At 44.3% G+C, this 12704-nt stretch overlaps 1 pseudogene; it reads right to left on the reverse strand.

Annotated features, from left to right (window-relative positions):
* Positions 1–6777: 6777 nt before the first annotated feature.
* On the reverse strand, positions 6778–9566 carry LOC118234209 (annotated as a pseudogene).
* Positions 9567–12704: the final 3138 nt, after the last annotated feature.

Here is a 12704-nt window from a genome sequence, read left to right on the forward strand (position 1 = left end):
GATAGACAGTAGTATAAACTGATTGAGGTTCCGGTCTATTAGCCTAAGGACTGCGAACCCTATATGAACCTGAAATAATGGAGTAAGGTTAATAATGACTAATCTACAGATCTCTGAAGAGTTTTTCAATTGTGGGGACTAAAAATGGTGAAAGACAGGTTAAGTGAAGAAGGTTAGGAAGGCTGCTGTGTGTTCTCTGCTAGGGAAAAAGGTGAGAACGGGCCTTTAGAGATACGCTGCTATCTTATGGTAATTCAGGGAATGAATTGAGTAGAGACAGTGGTGATTTCCTGACCATGGTAATTGATGGTAGTCTTCCCATTTTTAGAAACAAAGCATTGTGGAGAAATGATTACACTTTAAGAGACTGTAGTGATCTATTGGGCATGGGCTGCATATATATATATTTTTTTAAATATCATAAGGATGTGGACACCATAAGCCCCTAAATATTCTTCATTTATGAGCCCAAGATAAGGGAGTAAAAATAAATAAATAAATAAGATATCATCCTATATGGCTATCAGCCCTACATATATTTATAAATATTATACAACATTAAAATGTAACTGTGGGTGATCTGTGGGGTTACCAAGGGCAACCGAGGCCGTGTAAATACACCAGAGATGGAGGAACTAGAATGTAGCATTGGAAGGTTTGAGTACGTGTAAAAGATGGAAATAAAATACGGAAGTATTGAACAGAAGAGAAGGGTTTTGGTGCAAGGTAGTATACTGCCTTTACTGCAGTACTGTGGGAGACGCTGAGGACCTTGCTCAAACATGGCAGGAAGTTAGGCACTGGAAAGCCAGTGAGATTTACAGGGAAATTGCAAGTAGGGATTTGGCGGAAACGTGTTCGAAAGTACTCGTATGGGGAGAATTGAGGAAGGATTTTAAATGACTGGTGATATTTGAGCTTGTGGGTGAATAGGAGATTCCTGACTACTGCAGGAACCCCCAATACAAAATGGGGGATTGGTACAAGAAACCAACTAATCAATTCAAACTGACTAATCATTTGTTTTGAGTGAATATTGCAGGCTTGTGTCCCAAGTGTCTTTCACAGGATCACAGAACTGGACCTGACCCAGCTGAGGACAAAGCAACATTCCTGGTTGAACCTGGATCCTGGTGAAAAACATAATTGGACGAAATTTTATCCAAATTTGGTCTGGACCACACAGGCTCATGATTCCATCAGCTGCTTCCAGTGACTGGAACTCTGGTGTGGTCCTACATCACATAGTTAGGAAAATACAAGGGTGAGACCCAACATGGGGCACAATAATCCCTGTCTACCCTTATAGCCCCTGGGGGCTATCTATCTCTCCATTCAGACACATATTTCCAGGACAAGATGTGCACCAACACGGCAGGCGGAAGTTGAACCTGGATGATGGCCCCACAAAAGACATTTTTAATGTTGTACATTTTTGGTGTTTTGTTGTAATGTTGTATGGTATATAGTGAAAGGTAGCCACTGGGTCCATAGCGAATGGCACAATATTGGTGACAAACGGAGGACTACTTTCTAACCAAACTACTCAATACCTAACATTTCCTACTGCACTAATCCAACTGACACCTCTACCAGTATCTCTATTCTAATCACTCCAGATGTCACCAGTAAACACCTCTGCTCCAGCACTTCATAGCTGGGTGTTAACCCTAATAACAAATGCAGCTAAAAGGCAGCATTTGGCCCAGTGGCTAGTAGGTAGTATTTGTGTGTATTGTCACATTGTAAGCAGAGGTGCCTGTACCTGGTAATAGGCCTTGTACACGACGCTTGTAGAATTCTTTCCTTTGTTTTCTTTAACATTATTCAGCCGGCCTTACCCATATCAATGGGTTCTCATATATCATGCTTACTACACTTTTAGAATATTGGTCAACCTCTCTTAATGTCTGCCCAGTGCCGGCCAGCAGCAGATGGGCTTCCCCTTTGTGAGCCGGGTTCTGCTCAAGGTTTCTTCATATTAAAATCTGGAAGTTTTTCCTCGCCACGGTTGCCATAGGCGTGCCACAAGGGGATTTTAGGCCTGGGTTCTATATGTGGGAGGTGTAACTGACCAATTGACAATACTGTTCTGATTTCCTGTAAGCAAGTTGACCTCGCCATATGCTTTATGTTGGGTCAAAAAGGAGGGACTGTTGGGAAACAGACAGTTTTGTGTATTCTGCGTTTGGGAAGTTTCCGCTGGGCCCCAGGGGGGAAGGGGACGAGCCCCCCTGTTGTATTCAATTTCAATGTGAATGGTACCTGTTTGAATAGGTAGGATGGATTTGAATTTGAATGGTCCAATCGGAAGGAAGCACAGCCTCTATCACCAATCAGAGGCAGTGCTCCCTTTCAACAATATAATTCCACAATATGCAAATACCAGTCTACTGTAAACTGTATAAATCTGATCACCCACCAATACTATTTTGAACTTCCTTGCTGAGTTGTTCCCGTAGCCGGCTGCGTAATAAATCTTCCTGTTTTTACTACAAACTTTTGATCTGCTTCTTCCTGGGCTAACGGTCATTTTACCTGTTTTTTGGTAACATCTTGATTCCCCTACAAGAACAAGTACTGCTTCAAGTTAACAAAAAATATAGAATCTTGGCAAGATTAGGGATTTTTGATATGGGATCGTAATTATTTACCCCCCCCCCCCCCCCTTTAATAAGGGACATTTGGGCTGCTGTCCAAATTTTGGGATGAAGTCAGACTGAAGGGTCATATTAAAAATGTGGGCAATAGGCTCAGTGATGAATACAGATATTTTTAAGAAAATGGGGATTCAGGTTGTCAGTTTAATTAATTAAAATGCGTTCGGGAAGGACTCAACGGACCTGGACATTACGATGATTTTAATTGTTTCCCCAATTTAGTGGAATTCTTAAGATTTTCTGAAATGGATTTCAGGTTTCATTAGGAATTCCTTGTCCAGACTGTGCACTTAAAGCTCTAAAAGCAGACCAATCCACGAGTTAGTTAGTGGGTCTAGATTTGGCTCAAGAGGCGTCTCTTTCCCTAATTCAATTTGATGATTCTACCGAGAACCATGCGTTTTCTGTCCCAGAGACCCTTTATAGGAGTGTGGTTATCACAAATCAACATGAATGGCTTGTGAAAATATTGCCATGCGCTCTCAGCATTCGGAATCAAGCTGATTCTGTCAATGTCACTAGAGTGCAGATTGCACAGAAAAGCACTTAAAATATCTTTTTAAAAATGTAACATGGTTTATATTACACGAATAATTTTGTATCTTTTACGCTTGCTATGACACAGTGATCACAAATATCACTACAAAATACAGCAGTTGAAATATACTGTACTTGTGAGGTGTGTTTGTGAAAATTAGGTCTTAAATTTTGATTTCTGGAGTTTAATATAGTGGGAGTATTAACAAATTGTGTGATATTTAATTAACCAGATCCCCCATGAAATAAGTTCAGTACAAGTGATACGTTCGTTAAAATTTGATGGTATCTTTAATGGCTGATGGTGGTGTATAACAGCCAATAATGGTAAAGTGCCCATCCTTGGATACATTCATCTTAACAGCAAGCAATTAAACTTGTTTGGCTTTAGTTATCCACATCATAGGGCAACAAAATTGTGACTTGATAATTTGCAACTCCACCACCTTTACAGAAAAATGTAACTAAATCCATTGTAACCATTAATAGCAATCGATTCATCAGGTACCGATTTCTTTTCCTACACTGAGACTGGTTAAATGGGCCGCTTTGAATTTTGAAATCTGCTGGAGTTGGAACAGATTGTATAGGACAAGGATTTAGTGGCACATTACCAGATAACAGCAGCAACACCAAAATGGCACACTTTAATTTCCCAGCACACAGAGCTGCCAGAGTTTGTAAATACAGCATAATGTTCATCTGAGTTTGGATCTTGTAGAGCTTTTCCTGTTGCTAGGAGTGGATTTTCTGTTGATAATTAATGCATCTCTGGTCGGAGAGTTTTTAAGAGGTAGGAAATGAAAAGATTGTTCACTCACCTGATGTGCACTGGTAAATCCAGGAAAGCACAGAGCACATAATAAATAAACTAAAAATTCCACGATACCAACATGAGTTTCAACACACAGGTACTGAGCAGGTACTCAGATGGTCTGATTCATGGCGAGGTATTCATTTCAGCAGCAATCCGTGTCGATCCTCCGCACAGTCTCACCAGCAGCCATGAAGATATGCAGCAGGCCCTGCTAGGGACAAACAGCGTTGTAGACACTGACAAACCACTGTCAATCCAAGTGATCAGGGTTGAGGCTCCACACCAGCTCAGTTTCCCCAAAGTAAAGAGATTAGGTCCACCACAGCTGTATAAATTTCATTGGCAGACGTTTCTAGACAACATATTCAGGCGGAGAGGGCTATTCTGCCATAGGAATATGCCCATTCAATCCAATTCAAACTAAGTTCTTTAGTCTCAAACCAGCCACCTGCGGTAGTATGCCAAGCTCTAGCTTCACCAATTGGATTGTCAAACAGAGAAAAAAAGTCACTTCACAAGATATAGTAAAGTCAATTTCCTTAGCTGCAATTTACAACAAAAATAAAACATAAAACTTCAATCTTACATTTAGGCACACACTATGGATTAGGCTGGTGGCCACCTTGGTTAATTGGATAAGCATTTAAAATGCTCATTGTAAATGTTGAAGCCGAGTGGCTAATCTGCAAGCTCGAACTAATCGTCCCCACACACCAAAATAACGATCAGCCGAGTGGCTAATTGGAATGCTAACCATTGACCCGGTGCAGGCACAGAAAAATGATCTACCCTGCACAGAAACCGTGACAGTACCCCCCCCTCTAAGGACCGGCCCCAGGCGGGCCCTCGGGCCCGCGAGAGCGGAAATCCCGGATCAGTTCAGGATCCAATATGTCCCTAGAGGGAACCCAACAACGCTCCTCCGGACCATAACCCTCCCAGTCAATGAGAAATTGTACCCTACGGCCCACACGCCTCTCGGCCAGAATGCGACGCACCGTATAAACTGGTTCCCCATCCACGAGTCTAGGCGGAGGTGGAGGCTTGTCCACAGGGGCCAACGCGCTTACTAGAACTGGCTTAAGATGAGACATGAAAGGTAGGATGAATTCTCATGGACCGGGGCAGCTGTAGGCGAACCGTGACCGGGTTAATTCTCCGAAGGATTTTAAATGGACCAATGAAACGAGGAGCGAGTTTACGAGACTCCACTCGTAGAGGGAGGTCACGAGTAGAAAGCCAGACCCGCTGACCCACCCGATAGGAGGGCGCCGGTCTGCGGTGTCTGTCGGCAAGCCTCTTTTGACTGGCTGACGAGCGTAGAAGTGATGTACGAACTCTCCTCCAGGTGGACCGACACCGCTTGACAAATGTCTCTGCGGAGGGCACCTCGATGTTCTTCTCCAATTCTGGGAAGAGTGGAGGTTGATAACCACATTGGGCCTCAAACGGTGAGGTCCCCGTCGACACGTTACGTAGCGTATTGTGCGCGTACTCTGCCCACACAAGTTGACGGCTCCAGGAGGTAGGATTGGAAGAGACCAGACAGCGGAGAGTGTTTTCCAATGTCTGATTTGTGCGTTCCATCTGTCCATTGGTCTCTGGGTGAAACCCTGATGAGAGACTGACAGACACCCCCAGAAGGGAACAGAATGCTCGCCAAAAACGCGCGGTAAACTGCGGGCCACGATCCGATACTACGTCTTGAGGTAACCCGTGTAATCGGAAGACGTGGTTAATAACTAACCCGGGCGGTCTCCAAAGCCGACGGAAGTTTAGGCAACGCTATAAAATGAGCCGCCTTCGAGAATCTATCCACGACGACTAAGATGGCAGTGTTGCCATCAGAGGGTGGCAGCCCAGTGATAAAGTCCAGCGCTATGTGACTCCAAGGGCGACTAGGAACGGGCAAGGGACGTAAAAGACCCGACGGTGGAATACGAGAAACCTTGTTCCGAGCGCAAACCGAGCAGGCCGAAACATACTCCCGCACATCCCTCTCCATGCCAGGCCACCAAAATCGCCGGGATAAAAAATCCTTGAATCTGTGGACACCCGGGTGACAAGTCAGATGCGCGGAATGTCCCCAACGCAACACCTGGGCGCGTACCCTAGCAGGGACAAAGAGACAGTTAGGCGGACCTCCACCCGGATCCGGCTCAGACCTTTGAGCCTTCCGAACCACTGACTCAATCCTCCACATAGCAGGAGCTACAATCAGAGTGGAGGGAACAATGGGTTCTGGGGAGCGGTTGTCGTCTGATTGGTCATAGATTCTAGACAGGGCGTCAGGTTTGATATTTTTTGAACCCGTACGATAAGTAAGGATAAAATTAAAATCGGCCAAAAAACAGAGACCAGCGACCCTGCCGCGAATTCCGTCTCTTAGCGCTCTGAATAAACTCCAGGTTTTTATGATCTGTCCAGACCGTGAAAGGATGTTCCGCCCCCTCCAGCCAATGCCGCCACTCCTCCAGAGCCAGCTTGACTGCCAAAAGTTCACGATCCCCGACGTCATAATTCCTCTCCGCTGGGGAAAGGGACCGTGAGAAATATGCACACGGGTGCACCTTGTTATCTAAAGGGGACTGTTGAGATAAAATGGCTCCCGCGCCAAGCTCAGAGGCATCCACCTCCACCACGAATGTAAGTGCCGGGTTAGGCGTGATGAGAATGGGCTCAGAACAGAACATACTCTTTAAAACCCGGAAAGCCGCGTCGGCTTTGGATGTCCAAACAAAATGAACACTGGCTTCCTTTTTGGTCAGCACAGTGATCGGTGCGGCTACTGCACTAAAATTGCGAATGAAACGCCTGTAAAAGTTGGCGAATCCCAAAAACCGCTGCACCTGTTTAACCGATGTGGGTGGGGGCCAATTCTTAACCGCAGAGATTTTATCAGCGTCCATTTTAATAGTTCCCTCAGAAATGATAAACCCCAAAAAAAAGAGACAGATTTGGCATGGAATAGGCATTTCTCTGCCTTCACGAACAGTTTAGCCTCCAAAAGGCATTTCAAAACCTGCCTGACATGACTGACATGCTCAGCAGGTGTGTTGGAAAAGATTAAAATGTCTATCTAAATAGACGAACACAAATCTCTCCAACATCTCCCTAAGAACGTCATTGACTAAGGCCTGAAATACCGCCGGGGCGTTCGTGAGACCGAATGGCATGACTAAATATTCAAAATGCCCGTTATGCGTGTTAAATGCCGTTTTCCACTTGTCTCCCTCTCTTATTCAAACTAAATTATAGGCATTCCGAAGGTCAAGTTTGGTGAATATAGTCGCCCCCTGGAGACGTTCAAAAGCCGAATTCATAAGGGGTAAGGGGTAGCGGTTCTTGACCGTGATATTATTAAGACCTCTGTAATCTATACAGGGACTCCCTGTATAGGGACTCCCGTCCTTTTTCTTAAAAAAAAAAAACCCTGCCCCCACCGGCGAAGTGGAGGGTCGAATAAAACCATTGGCCAGGGACTCTTGAATATATTCCCTCATAGCCTCGCTCTCAGGAATAGATAAAGAATATAAGGAACCCCTCGGTGGGACTGAACCAGGAAACAATTCGATAGCGCAATCATACGTTCTGTGCGGAGGTAAAGTAGTGGCCTCTTGCTTACTAAATACCTGCGCAAGATCTACATAATCGTTGACTGGTAATGGAATAGTGACCGTACCCACTGTAACCAGATCCTCCATACTGGCGGAATAAGGATATTCCATTTCATCTGCCGTATCTTGTTCGCTATGGCTTTTAAAAGAACACCCCTCACCCGAGAATTCCTCTGTGGCGTAATCGCAAGGAGAGAGAGTCAAAACACGGATCCCAGACTAGGCTCTCCTCCCTACCTGAAGGGGGCGATGCCGCAAACTGACTGATGGGAGTAACGGTCTCCTCATCACAGTAATCAAAACTGGGCTGGGAACTAGAACCAACCCCAGGAGCCTGCGTAGTCTCCTGCTGACAGTGAGACACGCATTCCAAACCCCACTGAAGGATGGCCTCCCCAGTCCCGCCCCAGTTGATGTAAGGTTTATGCCTGACCAACCAGGAATGCCCCAACACAAGGGGAAAGGTAGGCGATTCCACCAAAAAAAATCTGATACGCTCCACATGTTCACCAAAAGGAACGCGCATCTGAATAAAAGCGGTGGTTCTTTCCACTAGACCTGTACCTAAGGGACGACCATCAAGCGCAGTAATCACCCGAGGCTGTGGCAATAGACGCACAGTCAATCCGCGTTTCTTTGCCCATTTAGTGTCAATAAAACAATCCACTGCGCCTGAATCTAAAAATGTGTTAGTGTTAATAATCTGTTTATTCCAGGAGAGTTCAACAGGTGCGAAAGACTGATAACTCACGTCTCGCCAGTGGCCTACACTTCACCGACGAGACTGATCTTTTGCTGCTAGCATTGGACAACTCTTTATGCGGTGCCCTCTGTTTGCAATAGTTGCATCTCTTGGTTCTTGATCGGAAATCAGAATCCCTGCGAACATCCACACTGTCCACCTGCATAGGTTCTGACCTAATTCCCGAGTCTTGGGAACGAGTGGAGAAAATGGGCGTACCCAAGAGAGGTGCGACGTAAGGGGTCGTTCGACCTCTCCTTTCTTCCTTCTCTCTCTCTCGTTCCCTAACCCGGTGATCGATGCGGATAGCTCTCGCAACCAATGCCTCGAAAGTAGCGGGTGGCTCACTCGCAGCCAGTGCATCCCTGACCGGATCTGACAGGGCGTTGGTAAATAGTGTCATAAGCGGTAGTTCGGGCCAGCCTGATTTGCCGGCTAACGATCGGAATGCTATGGAAAATTCTGCAACACTATTCCTTCCCTGCCGAAGATGGGTTAACCTAGTGGCTGCCTCGCTGCCCGTAACATCATGGTCAAACACCCTTTCCATCTCCTCAATGAGGCGGTCTGAACTTGTCATTATGGGCGAGTTTGAACGAAAAAGTGGGTCAAGCCCAGGCCAGGGCTTGACCCTTAAGGAGACTAACAATAAACGCCACCCTTGATTTGTCCGTAGCATATCGTGAAGGATGAGCTCTAAACTGTATAAAACATTGTGTTATGAACCCCTGGCATTTTCCGGATTCACCTTCGAACGGAGCAGGGAGCTGAAGTTTAGGTTCCTGATTATTCGTGAGTGCCGGTGTGTATGTCTGGGAAGGAAAGGATTGTGCTTGTATACTGGGAGCGCGGGCATCGAGTCTCCGAAGAAACTCAGTTTGGAAACGCCTTGTCTCCTCGCGTTCAAGACGTCGCTCTTCCTCTACCCGGACCCGGTGTTCCTCGACACCTCGCCTAAACTCCTCGGAAGCCACCTGCTGGCGACCCATAATCTCTAGCAGGCCGGTCAGTGTAGCTTCCTGGCGGCGTGAGGCCTCCTCTTGGAGGGCCAAACGCTCGCACAGCTCTGCCTGTTGTGTAGTGGTGTTTACTTGTTGACTGTGCAACATTTGTAGCCCCTCTGTATGGGCCGTCAGGATGGCTTGTTGAGCCGTAACAGCCTGATCCAGGCCGATGGTCGCTGGTACTTCCATGTGGCTTGAGTGTTCTGTGAGGGAGGGGGAAGTGTGAAGACCAGACGCGACCAAACAGGAGATCTACAAGTTACCAAAGGGGCACTCCAGTAACCACTGAGTCTCGTGAGAGACGAAATAAGAAGGGGGTGCTATACTCCTAAGGGACGTATCCCAAAAAATGAATAAACCCCTAAACGGGAAGGAGTATATAAAGAAAAGAAAGGAACAGGGAAAAGAAAAAAGAATAAACGACTTCGACCCGAAGCAGAGAAAAAGAAAATGTCTTTTCAAAAACAAACAGAAGACGTTCTGAGGCCAACTAAAACCAGGGGGGAAACTGGTTAGTAAGAGGCAGAAAGGTTTGTGCCCCAACGGTGACACAATAACCCCTTAAAACCACCAACCTCAGAATCTGGACATATACTATCCTAATACCTTTTTCCCAAAAAAAACAAACTGAAGTCAGAATTCTTTTAAATTTCTTGGTTCCTAAAATCCTTACGCCTTACACCTTGCTCAGAAAAGCGACAGGGAACTGGCTAGAGCAAACCACGTTACACTCAAGCACCGTTCCACTGCCTACTGACGCTTTAAATACCCAGCCACAGGTGTGGCTGGTAATCAGCGGAAGATGTGAGCAACCCACAGGTGAAACAGATCAGAGGTAACCCTGCAGGAATGCACGGAATGTTAGAGCAGGAACAATCCTCCCACAGGAACCAAAAATAACGATTAGCCAAGTGGCTAATCTGCAAGCTCGAACTAATCGTCCCCACACACCAAAATAACGATTAGCCGAGTGGCTAATCGGAATGCTAACCACTGAGCCGGTGCAGGCACAGAAAAATGATCTACCCTGCACAGAAACCGTGACAAGGGGGAGTTGAAAAGTCTTCCCTGGTCCTTAGTTGTTGTAACCCAGGAACAAACGTACAGCTCATTTGGATCTCTTTATAATGCCATGTATGATTTGTTCACCAGCCTCTTGTGTTTAGTTTGTTTTCAGTTCTCTATTATTAGCATTATCTCCTGAAACAAAGTTTGGGAAGCTGTCAACATCATGCCATCTATGTCAACTGAATTGCAAAACAACAATTACATCCCACAAGTCAGCTGTTACACTAGATATTTACCTCACTGGACTAATTAAACGCTTGATTTCATCCTCTAATCAAGAGTTCCAGCTCAAACTTTGATTCTTTATGTTGCTGTCTGTGAACAGTATTTAAAAGTGCTTTGCAATGGAAATATATTTGATTAGAAGGTTGCCTATCATAATAAAGCCTTTTATTCATGTAGTCTATGTTGATAAGGTTTAAGTGAATGACAAACCCTCTTAATTACAAAACACTTGCCTATGCCTTCACATCCAATCACAGAGCTGACAAATGATGCTAATTGCTAATTCCTGGTCTTGTCTTGCCTGGCCTCAAGTTAGCATTTCAATGTAAGTAGTATGCATAATTTGGTAGCCCGTAGCCAATCAGTACACATTCACACATTTTAACAGATGCTGAAACTACCAAGCAAACACACAGAAGAGCCTGATTAACTCTTTATATGTAACTGGCTTACATTTAAATTTCTGTTAATTTTGTATCATATTCAGTTCTAATTTTGAGTAGTAATCATTAAGTTAAGCATTTGGTTTTAGTTTTTTGATGTCCAAGGTTCTTTGAAGATTAAAATATTTCGACTGCACGTATTTTTTTCTTGAGTGCAGTTAAAAAATGAAAATATTTGTCATTTGTAATGAAAGGGGAGGATTTTCATTTTCTTTTAGTATTTTCTAGTATATATTCTAGTATTCAGAGGCATTTTTCATTACAGATAATGTCACAGAAGCATTGGGGCATTTATTAGAGGGAGACATACAATAATGGTAATAAAGGAAATATCCACAATTTATTAAAACATTAGCCACAAAAAATCTGCAAATTCATGGTCTGCGCCTGCAACATACTTCTTTCTGGCCAACAACGACACTTGTTCCCTTATCAGCATTCAGCACGAAGCTCGTGCTGATAGTGAGTGAATGCATACAGCCAAAAAGCCAGCTAGTTCTACGAACAACTTGCCATTGTGCTAATGTATTTATTATTTAATTAAATAAATTATGGAGATTGGATAAAAAAGTTTTAAGCTGTGACAGAAGTATTTGAAGAGCTTGAAAAAGTGGATCTCAATTAGAGGCTTCATTTCCATGTTTATAAAGTGGAGGTTTGCTTAAAGATGGGGATCTAGACAAAGGTATGGCCCCACAGGACGCCATTTAAGTTCACTGAAAATTCAATTTTAGTGTTCTCCTTATTCTTCTTATTCCACATCAACATTTTCGCCACTTGTCCAACAGCTTTTCAACAAGACCTAGTATGTTTTCAGAAAGACCTAGCCTGTAGTTCACCTACTTGCCTGTGCTTTTTGTGCACAGATATTTTTTAGATGTTAATTTCCCATTGATTAAAACTTTTGGAATGTGAACAACACATTTGCTGATGTAAGCCAAAATCGGTTGCCACAGCTGCCATAGGTACAGACCTCTCTTTTGCAAAGCTTCTAACGGACAACTTCTCTGGCATTAACGTCACTGCCTACACTCTGGTGAAGGTTAGCAGTAACGTTAACAACAGCCAAGTGCATTCAAAGCAAACTAATATTAGTTTTTATAATTCCTGGCTGTCAATCCCAGCTTGAACCCTAGTCCCCAGCATGGTAATCAAACACCTAGTCCACTAAGCTACCAGAGACTGGAGATGACTCAAGTGCAGAGCAACACAAGCAGGAGTTCAGTTGGTTTTATTCCACACCAAAAAACACAAGAATTCAAAAACTCAGAATTAGGCAGAAAAAAAAAAAGAACAAGACAAGCTTAAGCAGGGAAAAGCTGCAAGTAGGCAGAACAAGTCCAATACGCAATCCAAAAAACAGAGCCAGAGTCAAATATAACAGATCAGTCCGTGAAACGAGCAAACACACAAGCAAGGGAAAATCCAAAAGAGATTACCGATAACAATCTGGAACGAACCAGGCAAACAATTCAGCAAGGTCAAAAGTGGCATGAGCTTGAGATACACTAAGGAATCACGAAGACTTAGCAAAGACATAGACAGAGGACCGGGCTTAAATACACTGAGAAAACAAGCAAACAAGGCACAT

This window comes from Anguilla anguilla, chromosome 8, assembly GCF_013347855.1.
Source record: "Anguilla anguilla isolate fAngAng1 chromosome 8, fAngAng1.pri, whole genome shotgun sequence".
NCBI classification, from domain to species: domain Eukaryota; kingdom Metazoa; phylum Chordata; class Actinopteri; order Anguilliformes; family Anguillidae; genus Anguilla; species Anguilla anguilla.